Source organism: Hyperolius riggenbachi, chromosome 7 (assembly GCF_040937935.1).
Source record: "Hyperolius riggenbachi isolate aHypRig1 chromosome 7, aHypRig1.pri, whole genome shotgun sequence".
NCBI classification, from domain to species: Eukaryota; Metazoa; Chordata; class Amphibia; order Anura; family Hyperoliidae; genus Hyperolius; species Hyperolius riggenbachi.
The window spans coordinates 322,961,780-322,989,324 of NC_090652.1; the positions used below are offsets into that span (position 1 = coordinate 322,961,780).

The following is a 27,545-nucleotide window of genomic DNA, read 5'->3' on the forward strand; positions in this document are numbered from 1 at the left end:
TGGTGAAATTGCCGTCTAATAACACTGTATGGTTAAGGGCTCTGCCTCTGACACAGGAGACCAGGGTTCGAAACTCGGCTCTGCCTGTTCAGTAAGCCAGCACCTATTCAGTAGGAGACCTTGGGCAAGACTCCCTAACACTGCTACTGCCTATAGAGCACGTCCTAGTGGCTGCAGCTCTAGCGCTTTGAGTCTGCCAGGAGAAAAGCACGATATAAATGTTGTGTTTGTTTGTCTGTGTTTGTGTACAGCTCTGTGGTCTAAGGCAGCACTGTACTGGCAACAGCCGTGTAACAAATAAAGTTGTGTAAATAAATAATAAATAAAATAGGCATATTTATTTAAACAAATATTTATTGAAAATATTTATGTAAAAATAGATACATTATTAGTTAGGCCTTCAAGCTGCAGCGGACGATCCTGTCCAATGGCTTGGTCACAAGGGCGTTAGACACGGCAGTCGTGCATTTCCTTTAATCGTCTCCATCTATGCTCTAAAGATTTTTTAGACCGTAGCGGAAACTGTCTCTGGATCTCTCTCCACGTCAAATTTCCAAGAGACTGCACTGCATCAATTAGTCTTGCATCTTCCTCAGGTGTCCAAAGCTGCAAGGTAACAAAATGTCAGAGTTGTGTTCTATATGTAACCAAAGATCAAGAAGAGCTTTACAGCAATAGCATGAAGCAATGTGTTACATGTTGTTTATACCTTACCACGCCAAGGCCAACTATCACCTACTGTAGCCCCCCCGCCCCTCCCCCCCAAAAAAAAACCTCAATTTCCCCAGTGATATGAATGATGGTAGGGATTAGATTGTAAGTGCCTCTGTGGATAGTGACATAATGGTAGGGATTAGATTGCAAGCTCCTCTGTGGATAGTGACATAATGGTAGGGATAAGATTGGAAGCTCCTCTGTGGATAGTGACATAATGGTAGGGATTAGATTGGAAGCTCCTCTGTGGATAGTGACATAATGGTAGGGATTAGATTGTAAGCGCCTCTGTGGATAGTGACATAATGGTAGGGATTAGATTGTAAGCGCCTCTGTGGATAGTGACATAATGGTAGGGATTAGATTGTAAGCTCCTCTGTGGATAGTGACATAATGGTAGGGATTAGATTGTAAGCTCCTCTGTGGATAGTGACATAATGGTAGGGATTAGATTGTAAGCTCCTCTGTGGACAGTAACATAATGGTAGGGATTAGATTGTAGATTTTTTGTTAGAAAAATATTATTTACAATTATAATACAAATAAATAAATAAAATAATTTGATCAATCATACCAATTGTAACAAAAAAAAAACAAGATCAAAGAAACAAGAACAATCAATTCTGCATATATATGCGTAAATAAACACAGGACTTTATGTCCAAAAACAACAAATTCATAATACACAATAATCATAATACAATATTAATTTGTTATAAAGACCTGAGCAGAAGAATGCTCAAACATACCACCGATTCAAACAACGAGACATGACTAAACAACACAGACCCAACACCTGGACGTATGCCACAAAACAATAACCAACACCACATAATACCTGACATCACCTGACAACAATCATACAAAATAAATGCACCAACACTTACAATCAAACTACCACATATTCAGGAAAAGGGCAAGTGTACACATACGACGATAAATAATCAAAAACCTGCACACGACAAAAAAAAAAAAAAAAAAAAAAAACCCTCATCTCCAATACAATAAGAATAAGCTGAAAGGAAAACACCTCCAGTATGTCTGCGGCCAGTCATTTACAAAAAATGTAGAAAAAGATTCAAAATCTAAGTAGTCTGTGATGAGAAATAGAAAGCTCACCCAGAAGAGACGTCAATAGGCTAAGGAGGCCTGATGTTCTGCCAGGCAAGAACCCAGGCACCTCTGCCCATCCTACGCCTCTCCAAGCACCGAATCCTAGAAACCTCACCCAGAATACTGTTCACCACCACCTGAACAGGGAGGAATTTCTGCCTAATGCAAAGCTGACACCGTGCTAACCATGTGTGATGTCTGACAGCTAAACTAACTAAATACAAAGTGCACAAATCAAAACCCTGGCGACGTTTGAATGCTCCGTATGCCCACTCAGCATAACTCAGATGCGCCAGGAAAGGAATACCTAGGCTCCCACCCACCTGTTTACATACTTCCACATTAAAGGGGCAGTGAAGCAAAAAGTGATCCATGGACTCCTCAGCACCACCACACTCCTCACGAGGACATCCACGTGCTTCCACCTTTAGACATTTCACGTTACCCTTAACGTAAAGCTTGCCTTGAAAGGAGAGCCAAGCGATGTCCCACAATTTGTTGGGAATCCGCGGTGAATTAATGAGCCGCAAACCCTCCTCCAGATTCGTGCTTGGGCAATCTCTCAAGTACAGTGAGTCATGAAAGTGTGAGTCTACCACCCGGACTGTGAGGGCACGCCTCTGTGGATAGTGACATAATGGTAGGGATTAGATTGTAAGCGCCTCTGTGGACAGTGACATAATGGTAGGGATTAGATTGTAAACTCCTCTGTGGATAGTGACATAATGGTAGGTATTAGATTGTAAACTCCTCTGTGGATAGTGACATATTGGTAGGGATTAGATTGTAAGCGCCTCTGTGGACAGTGACATAATGGTAGGGATTAGATTGTAAACTCCTCTGTGGATAGTGACATATTGGTAGGGATTAGATTGTAAGCTCCTCTGTGGATAGTGACATAATGGTAGGGATTAGATTGTAAGCGCCTCTGTGGATAGTGACATAATGGTAGGGATTAGATTGGAAGCGCCTCTGTGGATAGTGACATAATGGTAGGGATTAGATTGTAAACTCCTCTGTGGATAGTGACATAATGGTAGGGATTAGATTGTAAGCGCCTCTGTGGATAGTGACATAATGGTAGGGATTAGATTGTAAACTCCTCTGTGGATAGTGACATAATGGTAGGGATTAGATTGTAAACTCCTCTGTGGATAGTGACATATTGGTAGGGATTAGATTGTAAGCGCCTCTGTGGATAGTGACATAATGGTAGGGATTAGATTGTAAGCGCCTCTGTGGATAGTGACATAATGGTAGGGATTAGATTCTAAGCGCCTCTGTGGATAGTGACATAATGGTAGGGATTAGATTGTAAGCTCCTCTGTGGATAGTGACATAATGGTAGGGATTAGATTGTAAGCGCCTCTGTGGATAGTGACATAATAGTAGGGATTAGATTGTAAGCGCCTCTGTGGATAGTGACATAATGGTAGGGATTAGATTGTAAGCGCCTCTGTGGATAGTGACATAATGGTTGGGATTAGATTGTAAACTTCTCTGTGGATAGTGACATAATGGTAGGGATTAGATTGTAAGTCTTTGTAGGTTTCTAAATTCACCTGCCCATAGAAATCTATGGAGGTTTGCCCGGTTCACATGAACTCGAACTTTTCCGGAAGTTCAAGTTCGATGAATGGGAAATTCGATGTTCGGGACATCTCTAGTGATCTGCAATGATACAATCTTGATTGTACAATCTTACAAATGATAAACTATATAGATACACTTTGGATGGATACTTTAGGTAGTACCTCATTTATACACCATATACCACATAATGGTAAGATTGTACAATAAAGATTGACTTTAGACTCTGGAGGGGTGGATGGTGAAAGCTGGCCTAGAGTAATGAAAAGTGCAAATCTGGCCATGGCAGCTATACCTCAAGGTAACACCACTGAGGGAGTTGTCACATTCACATTGCATATGCTTACCACATATCTTTTTGTTGTCCATGCAGTGGTTTGGGAACTTCTTCCTGTTGAACAAAATGAGAAACATGGTTTAGGAATAATTTACCAGGAGGAAAGCAGACATTAGTTTACACTTTCCTAAGACTACATTACTGCCATTGAAATTTTCTCCCCACCCCTATTTGTAATGCTATCGCATTAACTGGTCTAGCAGTTTCTATTTATTCATGAACCAGAGTAGTCGTTAAGGAAATCTACCCTCATCAGGGTTGCTAACCTAATTTCTATTTTTTTATGGACAAAAGCCACCAAGAAAATCTGCACACCCCAACTTTTGGATGGGGTTGGAGTCAGAAGCGCACTTTTAGAGGTAATGTGGGTGGAGTTAAACTGTGAGTGTGGACACACACTACATTTTTTAGGCTACATTAATGAGGGCAACATGCTATTTCACACCCCTCCATTAGCAGAAACCTCAGAAACCCCAGTTGACAAATGCAGCCGCCATGTACCTCAATACGCAAATGCAGCCGCTGTGTACCTTGTAAGATCCTTAGAGGGTCTTGCAAGGTATGGCCCTTATTGCAGCCAAATTGACCAGTGTTTCAGTCAAAGATTATGTGCAGAGCTCTCTCTCTATACAGATTCTAGAAGGCCAGAATGTTGAATAGAAGAGGGAACATTACAGGGAACAGTAAAGGTCAGAATGCAGCATTATCTATGTGATGTGCAGACTGGCTGTCTAAGCCTGGGATGTCTAAGTCCAAACAATGACTTGTGTTCCAAAACACAGGCTTCTAGGTATTTAGAGTACAGGTGTAACGATCTGTGCCTGTGTCATCCTGCTGGTGGCAGCACTGAGGAACTTGAGGTAGACTTCCGCTGTCTACCAGCAGATGGCTCTCATATTGCAGGGAGCTGTGCAATTCCTCGGCTCACCTCACCAGCAGATGGAACTGTGGAAGATTCTGGCCAGTCACCTGAGCAATGTGCTGCATATTTAAGGCCGGACTTCCTAGCAGCACATTGCTAGGCCATTTTGCGTGAATCCTTGCAGGGTTGTGACTCTGGCCCACCTTCCTGAACTCTGTTCCTGCATTCTGAACTCCTGGTATTGATCCTTGCAAGTCTGACTATTCTCTGCTTTCTGACATTGTACTTCGTATTCTCTGATGTCTGTCTTGCGAGCTGGCTGGGCCCTGAAGAAATCTGAGACTTTCCTGGGTTGCGGAGGGCTTCTTTTCCTCCGTTTGGTGTTGTCTACCTCCAGCTGCATCTCCTCTTCCATTTAACCTTTGGAAGCCTGTGGTATGAGCGTGCTTTGAGCATGTTTTAGTGCTCTCCGTGGGGAGCTCAGCTACACAGCGTCCTCTCCGTCCAGCTTGCTAGCCACGCCCCTGATAGCAACACTTTAAAGGCTTAATCCTTTACTGAGTTAGTGATCATGCAAAAGGCAAGAACCGTGCAGGTTTGACATAGGAAGCATTTAACAATAATAGGCAGAGTGTCTCCTTACCTCTCTGAGGCGTTATCATGGCTTTCTTTGGCTGCCTCGTCTTTGAAGTCCCAGGCTGAGGTTCTGGGTCAGCCAGTAGTTCTGCTGCAAAACATTAACAACTTAAGGAGGACCACAGGCTTAAACCCCTCTAGTGACCAGGCCTTTTTATACAATTCAGCACTGAACAGCTTTAACGGTTTATTGCTCGATCAATCAACTTACAACCCAAACAAATTTTACCTCTTTTTCTTGTCACTAATACAGCTTTCTTTTGGTGCTATTTGATTGCTGCTGCAATTGTTAGTTTTATTCAAATTCATCAAAAAAAAGACAGGAATTTTGTCAAAAATGATATTTTAAATTTTCAGTGGTAAAAGGTTTCAAATAAAGTAAAATTTCTACACAAGGTTTTTTTTCAAATTTATTGTGCGACTTGATTTTGATTAAAAAAAATCCAATAAATTTATATTTATTGGTTTGGGTAATAGGCAGAGTGTCTCCTTACCTCTCTGACGCGTTATCCTGGTATTCTATGGCTGCCTCGTCTTTGAAGTCCCAGGCTGAGGTTCTGGGTCAGCCAGTAGTTCTGCTGCAAAACATTAACAACTTAAGGAGGACCACAGGCTTAAACCCCTCTAGTGACCAGGCCTTTTTATACAATTCAGCACTGAACAGCTTTAACGGTTTATTGCTCGATCAATCAACTTACAACCCAAACAAATTTTACTTCTTTTTCTTGTCACTAATACAGCTTTCTTTTGGTGCTATTTGATTGCTGCTGCAATTGTTAGTTTTATTCAAATTCATCAAAAAAAGACAGGAATTTTGTCAAAAATGATATTTTACATTTTCTGTGGTAAAAGGTTTCAAATAAAGTACAATTTCTACACAAGGTTTTTTTTCAAATTTATTGTGCGACTTGATTTTGATTAAAAAAAATCCAATAAATTTATATTTATTGGTTTGGGTAATAGGCAGAGTGTCTCCTTACCTCTCTGACGCGTTATCCTGGTATTCTTTGGCTGCCTCGTCTTTGAAGTCCCAGGCTGAGGTTCTGGGTCAGCCAGTAGTTCTGCTGCAAAACATTAACAACTTAAGGAGGACCACAGGCTTAAACCCCTCTAGTGACCAGGCCTTTTTATACAATTCAGCATTGAACAGCTTTAACGGTTTATTGCTCGATCAATCAACTTACAACCCAAACAAATTTTACCTCTTTTTCTTGTCACTAATACAGCTTTCTTTTGGTGCTATTTGATTGCTGCTGCAATTGTTAGTTTTATTCAAATTCATCAAAAAAAGACAGGAATTTTGTCAAAAATGATATTTTACATTTTCTGTGGTAAAAGGTTTCAAATAAAGTAAAATTTCTACACAAGATTTTTTTTTCAAATTTATTGTGCGACTTGATTTTGATTAAAAAAAATCCAATAAATTTATATTTATTGGTTTGGGTAATAGGCAGAGTGTCTCCTTACCTCTCTGACGCGTTATCCTGGTATTCTTTGGCTGCCTCGTCTTTGAAGTCCCAGGCTGAGGTTCTGGGTCAGCCAGTAGTTCTGCTGCAAAACATTAACAACTTAAGGAGGACCACAGGCTTAAACCCCTCTAGTGACCAGGCCTTTTTATACAATTCAGCACTGAACAGCTTTAACGGTTTATTGCTCGATCAATCAACTTACAACCCAAACAAATGTTACCTCTTTTTCTTGTCACTAATACAGCTTTCTTTTGGTGCTATTTGATTGCTGCTGCAATTGTTAGTTTTATTCAAATTCATCAAAAAAAAGACAGGAATTTTGTCAAAAATGATATTTTAAATTTTCTGTGGTAAAAGGTTTCAAATAAAGTAAAATTTCTACACAAGGTTTTTTTTCAAATTTATTGTGCGACTTGATTTTGATTAAAAAAAATCCAATAAATTTATATTTATTGGTTTGGGTAATAGGCAGAGTGTCTCCTTACCTCTCTGACGCGTTATCCTTTGGCTGCCTCGTCTTTGAAGTCCCAGGCTGAGGTTCTGGGTCAGCCAGTAGTTCTGCTGCAAAACATTAACAACTTAAGGAGGACCACAGGCTTAAACCCCTCTAGTGACCAGGCCTTTTTATACAATTCAGCACTGAACAGCTTTAACGGTTTATTGCTCGATCAATCAACTTACAACCCAAACAAATTATACCTCTTTTTCTTGTCACTAATACAGCTTTCTTTTGGTGCTATTTGATTGCTGCTGCAATTGTTAGTTTTATTCAAATTCATCAAAAAAAGACAGGAATTTTGTCAAAAATGATATTTTAAATTTTCTGTGGTAAAAGGTTTCAAATAAAGTAAAATTTCTACACAAGGTTTTTTTTCAAATTTATTGTGCGACTTGATTTTGATTAAAAAAAATCCAATAAATGTATATTTATTGGTTTGGGTAATAGGCAGAGTGTCTCCTTACCTCTCTGACGCGTTATCCTGGTATTCTTTGGCTGCCTCGTCTTTGAAGTCCCAGGCTGAGGTTCTGGGTCAGCCAGTAGTTCTGCTGCAAAACATTAACAACTTAAGGACCACAGGCTTAAACCCCTCTAGTGACCAGGCCTTTTTATACAATTCAGCACTGAACAGCTTTAACGGTTTATTGCTCGATCAATCAACTTACAACCCAAACAAATGTTACCTCTTTTTCTTGTCACTAATACAGCTTTCTTTTGGTGCTATTTGATTGCTGCTGCAATTGTTAGTTTTATTCAAATTCATCAAAAAAAGACAGGAATTTTGTCAAAAATGATATTTTAAATTTTCTGTGGTAAAAGGTTTCAAATAAAGTAAAATTTCTACACAAGGTTTTTTTTCAAATGTATTGTGCGACTTGATTTTGATTAAAAAAAATCCAATAAATTTATATTTATTGGTTTGGGTAATAGGCAGAGTGTCTCCTTACCTCTCTGACGCGTTATCCTGGTATTCTTTGGCTGCCTCGTCTTTGAAGTCCCAGGCTGAGGTTCTGGGTCAGCCAGTAGTTCTGCTGCAAAACATTAACAACTTAAGGAGGACCACAGGCTTAAACCCCTCTAGTGACCAGGCCTTTTTATACAATTCAGCACTGAACAGCTTTAACGGTTTATTGCTCGATCAATCAACTTACAACCCAAACAAATGTTACCTCTTTTTCTTGTCACTAATACAGCTTTCTTTTGGTGCTATTTGATTGCTGCTGCAATTGTTCGTTTTATTCAAATTCATCAAAAAAAGACAGGAATTTTGTCAAAAATGATATTTTAAATTTTCTGTGGTAAAAGGTTTCAAATAAAGTAAAATTTCTACACAAGGTTTTTTTTCAAATTTATTGTGCGACTTGATTTTGATTAAAAAAAATCCAATAAATTTATATTTATTGGTTTGGGTAATAGGCAGAGTGTCTCCTTACCTCTCTGACGCGTTATCCTGGTATTCTTTGGCTGCCTCGTCTTTGAAGTCCCAGGCTGAGGTTCTGGGTCAGCCAGTGGTTCTGCTGCAAAACATTAACAACTTAAGGAGGACCACAGGCTTAAACCCCTCTAGTGACCAGGCCTTTTTATACAATTCAGCACTGAACAGCTTTAACGGTTTATTGCTCGATCAATCAACTTACAACCCAAACAAATGTTACCTCTTTTTCTTGTCACTAATACAGCTTTCTTTTGGTGCTATTTGATTGCTGCTGCAATTGTTAGTTTTATTCAAATTCATCAAAAAAAGACAGGAAATTTGTCAAAAATGATATTTTAAATTTTCTGTGGTAAAAGGTTTCAAATAAAGTAAAATTTCTACACAAGGTTTTTTTTCAAATGTATTGTGCGACTTGATTTTGATTAAAAAAAATCCAATAAATTTATATTTATTGGTTTGGGTAATAGGCAGAGTGTCTCTTTACCTCTCTGACGCGTTATCCTGGTATTCTTTGGCTGCCTCGTCTTTGAAGTCCCAGGCTGAGGTTCTGGGTCAGCCAGTAGTTCTGCTGCAAAACATTAACAACTTAAGGAGGACCACAGGCTTAAACCCCTCTAGTGACCAGGCCTTTTTATACAATTCAGCACTGAACAGCTTTAACGGTTTATTGCTCGATCAATCAACTTACAACCCAAACAAATTTTACCTCTTTTTCTTGTCACTAATACAGCTTTCTTTTGGTGCTATTTGATTGCTGCTGCAATTGTTAGTTTTATTCAAATTCATCAAAAAAAGACAGGAATTTTGTCAAAAATGATATTTTAAATTGTCTGTGGTAAAAGGTTTCAAATAAAGTAAAATTTCTACACAAGGTTTTTTTTCAAATTTATTGTGCGACTTGATTTTGATTAAAAAAAATCCAATAAATTTATATTTATTGGTTTGGGTAATAGGCAGAGTGTCTCCTTACCTCTCTGACGCGTTATCCTGGTATTCTTTGGCTGCCTCGTCTTTGAAGTCCCAGGCTGAGGTTCTGGGTCAGCCAGTAGTTCTGCTGCAAAACATTAACAACTTAAGGACCACAGGCTTAAACCCCTCTAGTGACCAGGCCTTTTTATACAATTCAGCACTGAACAGCTTTAACGGTTTATTGCTCGATCAATCAACTTACAACCCAAACAAATTTTACCTCTTTTTCTTGTCACTAATACAGCTTTCTTTTGGTGCTATTTGATTGCTGCTGCAATTGTTAGTTTTATTCAAATTCATCAAAAAAAGACAGGAATTTTGTCAAAAATGATATTTTAAATTTTCTGTGGTAAAAGGTTTCAAATAAAGTAAAATTTCTACACAAGGTTTTTTTTCAAATTTATTGTGCGACTTGATTTTGATTAAAAAAAATCCAATAAATTTATATTTATTGGTTTGGGTAATAGGCAGAGTGTCTCCTTACCTCTCTGACGCGTTATCCTGGTATTCTTTGGCTGCCTTGTCTTTGAAGTCCCAGGCTGAGGTTCTGGGTCAGCCAGTAGTTCTGCTGCAAAACATTAACAACTTGAGGACCACAGGCTTAAACCCCTCTAGTGACCAGGCCTTTTTATACAATTCAGCACTGAACAGCTTTAACGGTTTATTGCTCGATCAATCAACTTACAACCCAAACAAATTTTACCTCTTTTTCTTGTCACTAATACAGCTTTCTTTTGGTGCTATTTGATTGCTGCTGCAATTGTTAGTTTTATTCAAATTCATCAAAAAAAGACAGGAATTTTGTCAAAAATGATATTTTAAATTTTCTGTGGTAAAAGGTTTCAAATAAAGTAAAATTTCTACACAAGGTTTTTTTTCAAATTTATTGTGCGACTTGATTTTGATTAAAAAAAATCCAATAAATTTATATTTATTGGTTTGGGTAATAGGCAGAGTGTCTCCTTACCTCTCTGACGCGTTATCCTGGTATTCTTTGGCTGCCTCGTCTTTGAAGTCCCAGGCTGAGGTTCTGGGTCAGCCAGTAGTTCTGCTGCAAAACATTAACAACTTAAGGAGGACCACAGGCTTAAACCCCTCTAGTGACCAGGCCTTTTTATACAATTCAGCACTGAACAGCTTTAACGGTTTATTGCTCGATCAATCAACTTACAACCCAAACAAATTTTACCTCTTTTTCTTGTCACTAATACAGCTTTCTTTTGGTGCTATTTGATTGCTGCTGCAATTGTTAGTTTTATTCAAATTCATCAAAAAAAGACAGGAATTTTGTCAAAAATGATATTTTAAATTTTCTGTGGTAAAAGGTTTCAAATAAAGTAAAATTTCTACACAAGGTTTTTTTTCAAATGTATTGTGCGACTTGATTTTGATTAAAAAAGTCCAATAAATTTATATTTATTGGTTTGGGTAATAGGCAGAGTGTCTCCTTACCTCTCTGACGCGTTATCCTGGTATTCTTTGGCTGCCTCGTCTTTGAAGTCCCAGGCTGAGGTTCTGGGTCAGCCAGTAGTTCTGCTGCAAAACATTAACAACTTAAGGAGGACCACAGGCTTAAACCCCTCTAGTGACCAGGCCTTTTTATACAATTCAGCACTGAACAGCTTTAACGGTTTATTGCTCGATCAATCAACTTACAACCCAAACAAATTTTACCTCTTTTTCTTGTCACTAATACAGCTTTCTTTTGGTGCTATTTGATTGCTGCTGCAATTGTTAGTTTTATTCAAATTCATCAAAAAAAGACAGGAATTTTGTCAAAAATGATATTTTACATTTTCTGTGGTAAAAGGTTTCAAATAAAGTAAAATTTCTACACAAGATTTTTTTTCAAATTTATTGTGCGACTTGATTTTGATTAAAAAAAATCCAATAAATTTATATTTATTGGTTTGGGTAATAGGCAGAGTGTCTCCTTACCTCTCTGACGCGTTATCCTGGTATTCTTTGGCTGCCTCGTCTTTGAAGTCCCAGGCTGAGGTTCTGGGTCAGCCAGTAGTTCTGCTGCAAAACATTAACAACTTAAGGAGGACCACAGGCTTAAACCCCTCTAGTGACCAGGCCTTTTTATACAATTCAGCACTGAACAGCTTTAACGGTTTATTGCTCGATCAATCAACTTACAACCCAAACAAATTATACCTCTTTTTCTTGTCACTAATACAGCTTTCTTTTGGTGCTATTTGATTGCTGCTGCAATTGTTAGTTTTATTCAAATTCATCAAAAAAAGACAGGAATTTTGTCAAAAATTATATTTTAAATTTTCTGTGGTAAAAGGTTTCAAATAAAGTAAAATTTCTACACAAGGTTTTTTTTCAAATTTATTGTGCGACTTGATTTTGATTAAAAAAATCCAATAAATTTATATTTATTGGTTTGGGTAATAGGCAGAGTGTCTCCTTACCTCTCTGACGCGTTATCCTGGTATTCTTTGGCTGCCTCGTCTTTGAAGTCCCAGGCTGAGGTTCTGGGTCAGCCAGTAGTTCTGCTGCAAAACATTAACAACTTAAGGACCACAGGCTTAAACCCCTCTAGTGACCAGGCCTTTTTATACAATTCAGCACTGAACAGCTTTAACGGTTTATTGCTCGATCAATCAACTTACAACCCAAACAAATGTTACCTCTTTTTCTTGTCACTAATACAGCTTTCTTTTGGTGCTATTTGATTGCTGCTGCAATTGTTAGTTTTATTCAAATTCATCAAAAAAAGACAGGAATTTTGTCAAAAATGATATTTTAAATTTTCTGTGGTAAAAGGTTTCAAATAAAGTAAAATTTCTACACAAGGTTTTTTTTCAAATGTATTGTGCGACTTGATTTTGATAAAAAAAAATCCAATAAATTTATATTTATTGGTTTGGGTAATAGGCAGAGTGTCTCCTTACCTCTCTGACGCGTTATCCTGGTATTCTTTGGCTGCCTCGTCTTTGAAGTCCCAGGCTGAGGTTCTGGGTCAGCCAGTAGTTCTGCTGCAAAACATTAACAACTTAAGGAGGACCACAGGCTTAAACCCCTCTAGTGACCAGGCCTTTTTATACAATTCAGCACTGAACAGCTTTAACGGTTTATTGCTCGATCAATCAACTTACAACCCAAACAAATGTTACTTCTTTTTCTTGTCACTAATACAGCTTTCTTTTGGTGCTATTTGATTGCTGCTGCAATTGTTAGTTTTATTCAAATTCATCAAAAAAAGACAGGAATTTTGTCAAAAATGATATTTTAAATTTTCTGTGGTAAAAGGTTTCAAATAAAGTAAAATTTCTACACAAGGTTTATTTTCAAATTTATTGTGCGACTTGATTTTGATTAAAAAAAATCCAATAAATTTATATTTATTGGTTTGGGTAATAGGCAGAGTGTCTCCTTACCTCTCTGACGCGTTATCCTGGTATTCTTTGGCTGCCTCGTCTTTGAAGTCCCAGGCTGAGGTTCTGGGTCAGCCAGTAGTTCTGCTGCAAAACATTAACAACTTGAGGACCACAGGCTTAAACCCCTCTAGTGACCAGGCCTTTTTATACAATTCAGCACTGAACAGCTTTAACGGTTTATTGCTCGATCAATCAACTTACAACCCAAACAAATGTTACCTCTTTTTCTTGTCACTAATACAGCTTTCTTTTGGTGCTATTTGATTGCTGCTGCAATTGTTAGTTTTATTCAAATTCATCAAAAAAAGACAGGAAATTTGTCAAAAATGATATTTTAAATTTTCTGTGGTAAAAGGTTTCAAATAAAGTAAAATTTCTACACAAGGTTTTTTTTCAAATGTATTGTGCGACTTGATTTTGATTAAAAAAAATCCAATAAATTTATATTTATTGGTTTGGGTAATAGGCAGAGTGTCTCTTTACCTCTCTGACGCGTTATCCTGGTATTCTTTGGCTGCCTCGTCTTTGAAGTCCCAGGCTGAGGTTCTGGGTCAGCCAGTAGTTCTGCTGCAAAACATTAACAACTTAAGGACCACAGGCTTAAACCCCTCTAGTGACCAGGCCTTTTTATACAATTCAGCACTGAACAGCTTTAACGGTTTATTGCTCGATCAATCAACTTACAACCCAAACAAAGTTTACCTCTTTTTCTTGTCACTAATACAGCTTTCTTTTGGTGCTATTTGATTGCTGCTGCAATTGTTAGTTTTATTCAAATTCATCAAAAAAAGACAGGAATTTTGTCAAAAATGATATTTTAAATTTTCTGTGGTAAAAGGTTTCAAATAAAGTAAAATTTCTACACAAGGTTTTTTTTCAAATTTATTGTGCGACTTGATTTTGATTAAAAAAAATCCAATAAATTTATATTTATTGGTTTGGGTAATAGGCAGAGTGTCTCCTTACCTCTCTGACGCGTTATCCTGGTATTCTTTGGCTGCCTCGTCTTTGAAGTCCCAGGCTGAGGTTCTGGGTCAGCCAGTGGTTCTGCTGCAAAACATTAACAACTTAAGGACCACAGGCTTAAACCCCTCTAGTGACCAGGCCTTTTTATACAATTCAGCACTGAACAGCTTTAACGGTTTATTGCTCGATCAATCAACTTACAACCCAAACAAATGTTACCTCTTTTTCTTGTCACTAATACAGCTTTCTTTTGGTGCTATTTGATTGCTGCTGCAATTGTTAGTTTTATTCAAATTCATCAAAAAAAGACAGGAATTTTGTCAAAAATATTTTAAATTTTCTGTGGTAAAAGGTTTCAAATAAAGTAAAATTTCTACACAAGGTTTATTTTCAAATTTATTGTGCGACTTGATTTTGATTAAAAAAAATCCAATAAATTTATATTTATTGGTTTGGGTAATAGGCAGAGTGTCTCCTTACCTCTCTGACGCGTTATCCTGGTATTCTTTGGCTGCCTCGTCTTTGAAGTCCCAGGCTGAGGTTCTGGGTCAGCCAGTAGTTCTGCTGCAAAACATTAACAACTTAAGGAGGACCACAGGCTTAAACCCCTCTAGTGACCAGGCCTTTTTATACAATTCAGCACTGAACAGCTTTAACGGTTTATTGCTCGATCAATCAACTTACAACCCAAACAAATGTTACCTCTTTTTCTTGTCACTAATACAGCTTTCTTTTGGTGCTATTTGATTGCTGCTGCAATTGTTAGTTTTATTCAAATTCATCAAAAAAGACAGGAATTTTGTCAAAAATGATATTTTAAATTTTCTGTGGTAAAAGGTTTCAAATAAAGTAAAATTTCTACACAAGGTTTTTTTTCAAATGTATTGTGCGACTTGATTTTGATTAAAAAAAATCCAATAAATTTATATTTATTGGTTTGGGTAATAGGCAGAGTGTCTCCTTACCTCTCTGACGCGTTATCCTGGTATTCTTTGGCTGCCTCGTCTTTGAAGTCCCAGGCTGAGGTTCTGGGTCAGCCAGTAGTTCTGCTGCAAAGCATTAACAACTTAAGGACCACAGGCTTAAACCCCTCTAGTGACCAGGCCTTTTTATACAATTCAGCACTGAACAGCTTTAACGGTTTATTGCTCGATCAATCAACTTACAACCCAAACAAATTTTACCTCTTTTTCTTGTCACTAATACAGCTTTCTTTTGGTGCTATTTGATTGCTGCTGCAATTGTTAGTTTTATTCAAATTCATCAAAAAAAGACAGGAATTTTGTCAAAAATGATATTTTAAATTTTCTGTGGTAAAAGGTTTCAAATAAAGTAAAATTTCTACACAAGGTTTTTTTTCAAATTTATTGTGCGACTTGATTTTGATTAAAAAAAATCCAATAAATTTATATTTATTGGTTTGGGTAATAGGCAGAGTGTCTCCTTACCTCTCTGACGCGTTATCCTGGTATTCTTTGGCTGCCTCGTCTTTGAAGTCCCAGGCTGAGGTTCTGGGTCAGCCAGTGGTTCTGCTGCAAAACATTAACAACTTAAGGACCACAGGCTTAAACCCTTCTAGTGACCAGGCCTTTTTATATAATTCAGCACTGAACAGCTTTAACAACCGTTAAAGCTGTTCAGTGCTGAATTGTATAAAAAGGCCTTATTGCTCGATCAATCAACTTACAACCCAAACAAATTTTACCTCTTTTTCTTGTCACTAATACAGCTTTCTTTTGGTGCTATTTGATTGCTGCTGCAATTGTTAGTTTTATTCAAATTCATCAAAAAAAGACAGGAAATTTGTCAAAAATGATATTTTAAATTTTCTGTGGTAAAAGGTTTCAAATAAAGTAAAATTTCTACACAAGGTTTTTTTTCAAATGTATTGTGCGACTTGATTTTGATTAAAAAAAATCCAATAAATTTATATTTATTGGTTTGGGTAATAGGCAGAGTGTCTCCTTACCTCTCTGACGCGTTATCCTGGTATTCTTTGGCTGCCTCGTCTTTGAAGTCCCAGGCTGAGGTTCTGGGTCAGCCAGTAGTTCTGCTGCAAAACATTAACAACTTGAGGACCACAGGCTTAAACCCCTCTAGTGACCAGGCCTTTTTATACAATTCAGCACTGAACAGCTTTAACGGTTTATTGCTCGATCAATCAACTTACAACCCAAACAAATTTTACCTCTTTTTCTTGTCACTAATACAGCTTTCTTTTGGTGCTATTTGATTGCTGCTGCAATTGTTAGTTTTATTCAAATTCATCAAAAAAAGACAGGAATTTTGTCAAAAATGATATTTTAAATTTTCTGTGGTAAAAGGTTTCAAATAAAGTAAAATTTCTACACAAGGTTTTTTTTCAAATTTATTGTGCGACTTGATTTTGATTAAAAAAAATCCAATAAATTTATATTTATTGGTTTGGGTAATAGGCAGAGTGTCTCCTTACCTCTCTGACGCGTTATCCTGGTATTCTTTGGCTGCCTCGTCTTTGAAGTCCCAGGCTGAGGTTCTGGGTCAGCCAGTAGTTCTGCTGCAAAACATTAACAACTTAAGGAGGACCACAGGCTTAAACCCCTCTAGTGACCAGGCCTTTTTATACAATTCAGCACTGAACAGCTTTAACGGTTTATTGCTCGATCAATCAACTTACAACCCAAACAAATTTTACCTCTTTTTCTTGTCACTAATACAGCTTTCTTTTGGTGCTATTTGATTGCTGCTGCAATTGTTAGTTTTATTCAAATTCATCAAAAAAAGACAGGAATTTTGTCAAAAATGATATTTTAAATTTTCTGTGTTAAAAGGTTTCAAATAAAGTAAAATTTCTACACAAGGTTTTTTTTCAAATTTATTGTGCGACTTGATTTTGATTAAAAAAAATCCAATAAATTTATATTTATTGGTTTGGGTAATAGGCAGAGTGTCTCCTTACCTCTCTGACGCGTTATCCTGGTATTCTTTGGCTGCCTCGTCTTTGAAGTCCCAGGCTGAGGTTCTGGGTCAGCCAGTAGTTCTGCTGCAAAACATTAACAACTTAAGGACCACAGGCTTAAACCCCTCTAGTGACCAGGCCTTTTTATACAATTCAGCACTGAACAGCTTTAACGGTTTATTGCTCGATCAATCAACTTACAACCCAAACAAATTTTACCTCTTTTTCTTGTCACTAATACAGCTTTCTTTTGGTGCTATTTGATTGCTGCTGCAATTGTTAGTTTTATTCAAATTCATCAAAAAAAGACAGGAATTTTGTCAAAAATGATATTTTAAATTTTCTGTGGTAAAAGGTTTCAAATAAAGTAAAATTTCTACACAAGGTTTTTTTTCAAATGTATTGTGCGACTTGATTTTGATTAAAAAAAGTCCAATAAATTTATATTTATTGGTTTGGGTAATAGGCAGAGTGTCTCCTTACCTCTCTGACGCGTTATCCTGGTATTCTTTGGCTGCCTCGTCTTTGAAGTCCCAGGCTGAGGTTCTGGGTCAGCCAGTAGTTCTGCTGCAAAACATTAACAACTTAAGGAGGACCACAGGCTTAAACCCCTCTAGTGACCAGGCCTTTTTATACAATTCAGCACTGAACAGCTTTAACAGTTTATTGCTCGATCAATCAACTTACAACCCAAACAAATGTTACCTCTTTTTCTTGTCACTAATACAGCTTTCTTTTGGTGCTATTTGATTGCTGCTGCAATTGTTAGTTTTATTCAAATTCATCAAAAAAGACAGGAATTTTGTCAAAAATGATATTTTAAATTTTCTGTGGTAAAAGGTTTCAAATAAAGTAAAATTTCTACACAAGGTTTTTTTTCAAATGTATTGTGCGACTTGATTTTGATTAAAAAAAATCCAATAAATTTATATTTATTGGTTTGGGTAATAGGCAGAGTGTCTCCTTACCTCTCTGACGCGTTATCCTGGTATTCTTTGGCTGCCTCGTCTTTGAAGTCCCAGGCTGAGGTTCTGGGTCAGCCAGTAGTTCTGCTGCAAAACATTAACAACTTAAGGACCACAGGCTTAAACCCCTCTAGTGACCAGGCCTTTTTATACAATTCAGCACTGAACAGCTTTAACGGTTTATTGCTCGATCAATCAACTTACAACCCAAACAAATGTTACCTCTTTTTCTTGTCACTAATACAGCTTTCTTTTGGTGCTATTTGATTGCTGCTGCAATTGTTCGTTTTATTCAAATTCATCAAAAAAAGACAGGAATTTTGTCAAAAATGATATTTTAAATTTTCTGTGGTAAAAGGTTTCAAATAAAATAAAATTTCTACACAAGGTTTTTTTTCAAATTTATTGTGCGACTTGATTTTGATTAAAAAAAATCCAATAAATTTATATTTATTGGTTTGGGTAATAGGCAGAGTGTCTCCTTACCTCTCTGACGCGTTATCCTGGTATTCTTTGGCTGCCTCGTCTTTGAAGTCCCAGGCTGAGGTTCTGGGTCAGCCAGTGGTTCTGCTGCAAAACATTAACAACTTAAGGACCACAGGCTTAAACCCCTCTAGTGACCAGGCCTTTTTATACAATTCAGCACTGAACAGCTTTAACGGTTTATTGCTCGATCAATCAACTTACAACCCAAACAAATGTTACCTCTTTTTCTTGTCACTAATACAGCTTTCTTTTGGTGCTATTTGATTGCTGCTGCAATTGTTAGTTTTATTCAAATTCATCAAAAAAGACAGGAATTTTGTCAAAAATGATATTTTAAATTTTCTGTGGTAAAAGGTTTCAAATAAAGTAAAATTTCTACACAAGGTTTTTTTTCAAATTTATTGTGCGACTTGATTTTGATTAAAAAAAATCCAATAAATTTATATTTATTGGTTTGGGTAATAGGCAGAGTGTCTCCTTACCTCTCTGACGCGTTATCCTGGTATTCTTTGGCTGCCTCGTCTTTGAAGTCCCAGGCTGAGGTTCTGGGTCAGCCAGTAGTTCTGCTGCAAAACATTAACAACTTAAGGAGGACCACAGGCTTAAACCCCTCTAGTGACCAGGCCTTTTTATACAATTCAGCACTGAACAGCTTTAACGGTTTATTGCTCGATCAATCAACTTACAACCCAAACAAATTTTACCTCTTTTTCTTGTCACTAATACAGCTTTCTTTTGGTGCTATTTGATTGCTGCTGCAATTGTTAGTTTTATTCAAATTCATCAAAAAAAGACAGGAATTTTGTCAAAAATGATATTTTAAATTTTCTGTGGTAAAAGGTTTCAAATAAAGTAAAATTTCTACACAAGGTTTTTTTTCAAATGTATTGTGCGACTTGATTTTGATTAAAAAAAATCCAATAAATTTATATTTATTGGTTTGGGTAATAGGCAGAGTGTCTCCTTACCTCTCTGACGCGTTATCCTGGTATTCTTTGGCTGCCTCGTCTTTGAAGTCCCAGGCTGAGGTTCTGGGTCAGCCAGTGGTTCTGCTGCAAAACATTAACAACTTAAGGACCACAGGCTTAAACCCCTCTAGTGACCAGGCCTTTTTATACAATTCAGCACTGAACAGCTTTAACGGTTTATTGCTCGATCAATCAACTTACAACCCAAACAAATGTTACCTCTTTTTCTTGTCACTAATACAGCTTTCTTTTGGTGCTATTTGATTGCTGCTGCAATTGTTAGTTTTATTCAAATTCATCAAAAAAAGACAGGAATTTTGTCAAAAATATTTTAAATTTTCTGTGGTAAAAGGTTTCAAATAAAGTAAAATTTCTACACAAGGTTTTTTTTCAAATTTATTGTGCGACTTGATTTTGATTAAAAAAAATCCAATAAATTTATATTTATTGGTTTGGGTAATAGGCAGAGTGTCTCCTTACCTCTCTGACGCGTTATCCTGGTATTCTTAGGCTGCCTCGTCTTTGAAGTCCCAGGCTGAGGTTCTGGGTCAGCCAGTAGTTCTGCTGCAAAACATTAACAACTTAAGGACCACAGGCTTAAACCCCTCTAGTGACCAGGCCTTTTTATACAATTCAGCACTGAACAGCTTTAACGGTTTATTGCTCGATCAATCAACTTACAACCCAAACAAATTTTACCTCTTTTTCTTGTCACTAATACAGCTTTCTTTTGGTGCTATTTGATTGCTGCTGCAATTGTTAGTTTTATTCAAATTCATCAAAAAAAGACAGGAATTTTGTCAAAAATGATATTTTAAATTTTCTGTGGTAAAAGGTTTCAAATAAAGTAAAATTTCTACATAAGGTTTTTTTTTCAAATTTATTGTGCGACTTGATTTTGATTAAAAAAAATCCAATAAATTTATATTTATTGGTTTGGGTAATAGGCAGAGTGTCTCCTTACCTCTCTGACGCGTTATCCTGGTATTCTTTGGCTGCCTCGTCTTTGAAGTCCCAGGCTGAGGTTCTGGGTCAGCCAGTAGTTCTGCTGCAAAACATTAACAACTTAAGGAGGACCACAGGCTTAAACCCTTCTAGTGACCAGGCCTTTTTATACAATTCAGCACTGAACAGCTTTAACGGTTTATTGCTCGATCAATCAACTTACAACCCAAACAAATTTTACCTCTTTTTCTTGTCACTAATACAGCTTTCTTTTGGTGCTATTTGATTGCTGCTGCAATTGTTAGTTTTATTCAAATTCATCAAAAAAAGACAGGAATTTTGTCAAAAATGATATTTTAAATTTTCTGTGGTAAAAGGTTTCAAATAAAGTAAAATTTCTACACAAGGTTTTTTTTTCAAATTTATTGTGCGACTTGATTTTAATTTAAAAAAATCCAATAAATTTATATTTATTGGTTTGGGTAATAGGCAGAGTGTCTCCTTACCTCTCTGACGCGTTATCCTGGTATTCTTTGGCTGCCTCGTCTTTGAAGTCCCAGGCTGAGGTTCTGGGTCAGCCAGTAGTTCTGCTGCAAAACATTAACAACTTAAGGACCACAGGCTTAAACCCCTCTAGTGACCAGGCCTTTTTATACAATTCAGCACTGAACAGCTTTAACGGTTTATTGCTCGATCAATCAACTTACAACCCAAACAAATGTTACCTCTTTTTCTTGTCACTAATACAGCTTTCTTTTGGTGCTATTTGATTGCTGCTGCAATTGTTAGTTTTATTCAAATTCATCAAAAAAAGACAGGAATTTTGTCAAAAATATTTTAAATTTTCTGTGGTAAAAGGTTTCAAATAAAGTAAAATTTCTACACAAGGTTTTTTTTCAAATTTATTGTGCGACTTGATTTTGATTAAAAAAAATCCAATAAATTTATATTTATTGGTTTGGGTAATAGGCAGAGTGTCTCCTTACCTCTCTGACGCGTTATCCTGGTATTCTTAGGCTGCCTCGTCTTTGAAGTCCCAGGCTGAGGTTCTGGGTCAGCCAGTAGTTCTGCTGCAAAACATTAACAACTTAAGGAGGACCACAGGCTTAAACCCCTCTAGTGACCAGGCCTTTTTATACAATTCAGCACTGAACAGCTTTAACGGTTTATTGCTCGATCAATCAACTTACAACCCAAACAAATTTTACCTCTTTTTCTTGTCACTAATACAGCTTTCTTTTGGTGCTATTTGATTGCTGCTGCAATTGTTAGTTTTATTCAAATTCATCAAAAAAAGACAGGAATTTTGTCAAAAATGATATTTTAAATTTTCTGTGGTAAAAGGTTTCAAATAAAGTAAAATTTCTACACAAGGTTTTTTTTCAAATTTATTGTGCGACTTGATTTTGATTAAAAAAAATCCAATAAATTTATATTTATTGGTTTGGGTAATAGGCAGAGTGTCTCCTTACCTCTCTGACGCGTTATCCTGGTATTCTTTGGCTGCCTCGTCTTTGAAGTCCCAGGCTGAGGTTCTGGGTCAGCCAGTAGTTCTGCTGCAAAACATTAACAACTTAAGGAGGACCACAGGCTTAAACCCCTCTAGTGACCAGGCCTTTTTATACAATTCAGCACTGAACAGCTTTAACGGTTTATTGCTCGATCAATCAACTTACAACCCAAACAAATTTTACCTCTTTTTCTTGTCACTAATACAGCTTTCTTTTGGTGCTATTTGATTGCTGCTGCAATTGTTAGTTTTATTCAAATTCATCAAAAAAAGACAGGAATTTTGTCAAAAATGATATTTTAAATTTTCTGTGGTAAAAGGTTTCAAATAAAGTAAAATTTCTACACAAGGTTTTTTTTCAAATGTATTGTGCGACTTGATTTTGATTAAAAAAAGTCCAATAAATTTATATTTATTGGTTTGGGTAATAGGCAGAGTGTCTCCTTACCTCTCTGACGCGTTATCCTGGTATTCTTTGGCTGCCTCGTCTTTGAAGTCCCAGGCTGAGGTTCTGGGTCAGCCAGTAGTTCTGCTGCAAAACATTAACAACTTAAGGAGGACCACAGGCTTAAACCCCTCTAGTGACCAGGCCTTTTTATACAATTCAGCACTGAACAGCTTTAACATTTTATTGCTCGATCAATCAACTTACAACCCAAACAAATGTTACCTCTTTTTCTTGTCACTAATACAGCTTTCTTTTGGTGCTATTTGATTGCTGCTGCAATTGTTAGTTTTATTCAAATTCATCAAAAAAGACAGGAATTTTGTCAAAAATGATATTTTAAATTTTCTGTGGTAAAAGGTTTCAAATAAAGTAAAATTTCTACACAAGGTTTATTTTCAAATTTATTGTGCGACTTGATTTTGATTAAAAAAAATCCAATAAATTTATATTGGTTTGGGTAATAGGCAGAGTGTCTCCTTACCTCTCTGACGCGTTATCCTGGTATTCTTTGGCTGCCTCGTCTTTGAAGTCCCAGGCTGAGGTTCTGGGTCAGCCAGTAGTTCTGCTGCAAAACATTAACAACTTAAGGACCACAGGCTTAAACCCCTCTAGTGACCAGGCCTTTTTATACAATTCAGCACTGAACAGCTTTAACGGTTTATTGCTCGATCAATCAACTTACAACCCAAACAAATTTTACCTCTTTTTCTTGTCACTAATACAGCTTTCTTTTGGTGCTATTTGATTGCTGCTGCAATTGTTAGTTTTATTCAAATTCATCAAAAAAAGACAGGAATTTTGTCAAAAATGATATTTTAAATTTTCTGTGGTAAAAGGTTTCAAATAAAGTAAAATTTCTACACAAGGTTTTTTTTCAAATGTATTGTGCGACTTGATTTTGATTAAAAAAAGTCCAATAAATTTATATTTATTGGTTTGGGTAATAGGCAGAGTGTCTCCTTACCTCTCTGACGCGTTATCCTGGTATTCTTTGGCTGCCTCGTCTTTGAAGTCCCAGGCTGAGGTTCTGGGTCAGCCAGTAGTTCTGCTGCAAAACATTAACAACTTAAGGAGGACCACAGGCTTAAACCCCTCTAGTGACCAGGCCTTTTTATACAATTCAGCACTGAACAGCTTTAACGGTTTATTGCTCGATCAATCAACTTACAACCCAAACAAATTTTACCTCTTTTTCTTGTCACTAATACAGCTTTCTTTTGGTGCTATTTGATTGCTGCTGCAATTGTTAGTTTTATTCAAATTCATCAAAAAAAGACAGGAATTTTGTCAAAAATGATATTTTAAATTTTCTGTGGTAAAAGGTTTCAAATAAAGTAAAATTTCTACACAAGGTTTTTTTCAAATTTATTGTGCGACTTGATTTTGATAAAAAAAAATCCAATAAATTTATATTTATTGGTTTGGGTAATAGGCAGAGTGTCTCCTTACCTCTCTGACGCGTTATCCTGGTATTCTTTGGCTGCCTCGTCTTTGAAGTCCCAGGCTGAGGTTCTGGGTCAGCCAGTAGTTCTGCTGCAAATCATTAACAACTTAAGGACCACAGGCTTAAACCCCTCTAGTGACCAGGCCTTTTTATACAATTCAGCACTGAACAGCTTTAACGGTTTATTGCTCGATCAATCAACTTACAACCCAAACAAATTTTACCTCTTTTTCTTGTCACTAATACAGCTTTCTTTTGGTGCTATTTGATTGCTGCTGCAATTGTTAGTTTTATTCAAATTCATCAAAAAAGACAGGAATTTTGTCAAAAATGATATTTTAAATTTTCTGTGGTAAAAGGTTTCAAATAAAGTAAAATTTCTACACAAGGTTTTTTTTCAAATGTATTGTGCGACTTGATTTTGATTAAAAAAAATCCAATAAATTTATATTTATTGGTTTGGGTAATAGGCAGAGTGTCTCCTTACCTCTCTGACGCGTTATCCTGGTATTCTTTGGCTGCCTCGTCTTTGAAGTCCCAGGCTGAGGTTCTGGGTCAGCCAGTAGTTCTGCTGCAAAACATTAACAACTTAAGGAGGACCACAGGCTTAAACCCCTCTAGTGACCAGGCCTTTTTATACAATTCAGCACTGAACAGCTTTAACGGTTTATTGCTCGATCAATCAACTTACAACCCAAACAAATTTTACCTCTTTTTCTTGTCACTAATACAGCTTTCTTTTGGTGCTATTTGATTGCTGCTGCAATTGTTAGTTTTATTCAAATTCATCAAAAAAAGACAGGAATTTTGTCAAAAATGATATTTTAAATTTTCTGTGGTAAAAGGTTTCAAATAAAGTAAAATTTCTACACAAGGTTTTTTTTCAAATTTATTGTGCGACTTGATTTTGATTAAAAAAAATCCAATAAATTTATATTTATTGGTTTGGGTAATAGGCAGAGTGTCTCCTTACCTCTCTGACGCGTTATCCTGGTATTCTTTGGCTGCCTCGTCTTTGAAGTCCCAGGCTGAGGTTCTGGGTCAGCCAGTAGTTCTGCTGCAAAACATTAACAACTTAAGGAGGACCACAGGCTTAAACCCTTCTAGTGACCAGGCCTTTTTATACAATTCAGCACTGAACAGCTTTAACGGTTTATTGCTCGATCAATCAACTTACAACCCAAACAAATTTTACCTCTTTTTCTTGTCACTAATACAGCTTTCTTTTGGTGCTATTTGATTGCTGCTGCAATTGTTAGTTTTATTCAAATTCATCAAAAAAAGACAGGAATTTTGTCAAAAATGATATTTTAAATTTTCTGTGGTAAAAGGTTTCAAATAAAGTAAAATTTCTACACAAGGTTTTTTTTCAAATTTATTGTGCGACTTGATTTTAATTTAAAAAAATCCAATAAATTTATATTTATTGGTTTGGGTAATAGGCAGAGTGTCTCCTTACCTCTCTGACGCGTTATCCTGGTATTCTTTGGCTGCCTCGTCTTTGAAGTCCCAGGCTGAGGTTCTGGGTCAGCCAGTAGTTCTGCTGCAAAACATTAACAACTTAAGGACCACAGGCTTAAACCCCTCTAGTGACCAGGCCTTTTTATACAATTCAGCACTGAACAGCTTTAACGGTTTATTGCTCGATCAATCAACTTACAACCCAAACAAATGTTACCTCTTTTTCTTGTCACTAATACAGCTTTCTTTTGGTGCTATTTGATTGCTGCTGCAATTGTTAGTTTTATTCAAATTCATCAAAAAAAGACAGGAATTTTGTCAAAAATGATATTTTAAATTGTCTGTGGTAAAAGGTTTCAAATAAAGTAAAATTTCTACACAAGGTTTTTTTTCAAATTTATTGTGCGACTTGATTTTGATTAAAAAAAATCCAATAAATTTATATTTATTGGTTTGGGTAATAGGCAGAGTGTCTCCTTACCTCTCTGACGCGTTATCCTGGTATTCTTTGGCTGCCTCGTCTTTGAAGTCCCAGGCTGAGGTTCTGGGTCAGCCAGTAGTTCTGCTGCAAAACATTAACAACTTAAGGACCACAGGCTTAAACCCCTCTAGTGACCAGGCCTTTTTATACAATTCAGCACTGAACAGCTTTAACGGTTTATTGCTCGATCAATCAACTTACAACCCAAACAAATTTTACCTCTTTTTCTTGTCACTAATACAGCTTTCTTTTGGTGCTATTTGATTGCTGCTGCAATTGTTAGTTTTATTCAAATTCATCAAAAAAAGACAGGAATTTTGTCAAAAATGATATTTTAAATTTTCTGTGGTAAAAGGTTTCAAATAAAGTAAAATTTCTACACAAGGTTTTTTTTCAAATTTATTGTGCGACTTGATTTTGATAAAAAAAAATCCAATAAATTTATATTTATTGGTTTGGGTAATAGGCAGAGTGTCTCCTTACCTCTCTGACGCGTTATCCTGGTATTCTTTGGCTGCCTCGTCTTTGAAGTCCCAGGCTGAGGTTCTGGGTCAGCCAGTAGTTCTGCTGCAAAACATTAACAACTTAAGGAGGACCACAGGCTTAAACCCCTCTAGTGACCAGGCCTTTTTATACAATTCAGCACTGAACAGCTTTAACGGTTTATTGCTCGATCAATCAACTTACAACCCAAACAAATGTTACCTCTTTTTCTTGTCACTAATACAGCTTTCTTTTGGTGCTATTTGATTGCTGCTGCAATTGTTAGTTTTATTCAAATTCATCAAAAAAGACAGGAATTTTGTCAAAAATGATATTTTAAATTTTCTGTGGTAAAAGGTTTCAAATAAAGTAAAATTTCTACACAAGGTTTTTTTTCAAATTTATTGTGCGACTTGATTTTGATTAAAAAAAATCCAATAAATTTATATTTATTGGTTTGGGTAATAGGCAGAGTGTCTCCTTACCTCTCTGACGCGTTATCCTGGTATTCTTTGGCTGCCTTGTCTTTGAAGTCCCAGGCTGAGGTTCTGGGTCAGCCAGTAGTTCTGCTGCAAAACATTAACAACTTGAGGACCACAGGCTTAAACCCCTCTAGTGACCAGGCCTTTTTATACAATTCAGCACTGAACAGCTTTAACGGTTTATTGCTCGATCAATCAACTTACAACCCAAACAAATTTTACCTCTTTTTCTTGTCACTAATACAGCTTTCTTTTGGTGCTATTTGATTGCTGCTGCAATTGTTAGTTTTATTCAAATTCATCAAAAAAGACAGGAATTTTGACAAAAATGATATTTTAAATTTTCTGTGGTAAAAGGTTTCAAATAAAGTAAAATTTCTACACAAGGTTTATTTTCAAATTTATTGTGCGACTTGATTTTGATAAAAAAAAATCCAATAAATTTATATTGGTTTGGGTAATAGGCAGAGTGTCTCCTTACCTCTCTGACGCGTTATCCTGGTATTCTTTGGCTGCCTCGTCTTTGAAGTCCCAGGCTGAGGTTCTGGGTCAGCCAGTAGTTCTGCTGCAAAACATTAACAACTTAAGGAGGACCACAGGCTTAAACCCCTCTAGTGACCAGGCCTTTTTATACAATTCAGCACTGAACAGCTTTAACGGTTTATTGCTCGATCAATCAACTTACAACCCAAACAAATTTTACCTCTTTTTCTTGTCACTAATACAGCTTTCTTTTGGTGCTATTTGATTGCTGCTGCAATTGTTAGTTTTATTCAAATTCATCAAAAAAAGACAGGAATTTTGTCAAAAATGATATTTTAAATTGTCTGTGGTAAAAGGTTTCAAATAAAGTAAAATTTCTACACAAGGTTTTTTTTTCAAATTTATTGTGCGACTTGATTTTGATTAAAAAAAATCCAATAAATTTATATTTATTGGTTTGGGTAATAGG

General features: G+C 36.5%; 1 long non-coding RNA gene across 1 annotated transcript; it reads right to left on the reverse strand.

Annotated features, from left to right (window-relative positions):
• Positions 1-396: 396 nt before the first annotated feature.
• LOC137525922 (uncharacterized) lies at positions 397-5,342 on the reverse strand. The gene is made up of 3 exons (XR_011023066.1): positions 5,260-5,342; positions 3,765-3,808; positions 397-606 (listed from the first exon to the last, which is right to left on the reverse strand). It is a non-coding gene; the product is annotated as an uncharacterized lncRNA (long non-coding RNA).
• Positions 5,343-27,545: the final 22,203 nt, after the last annotated feature.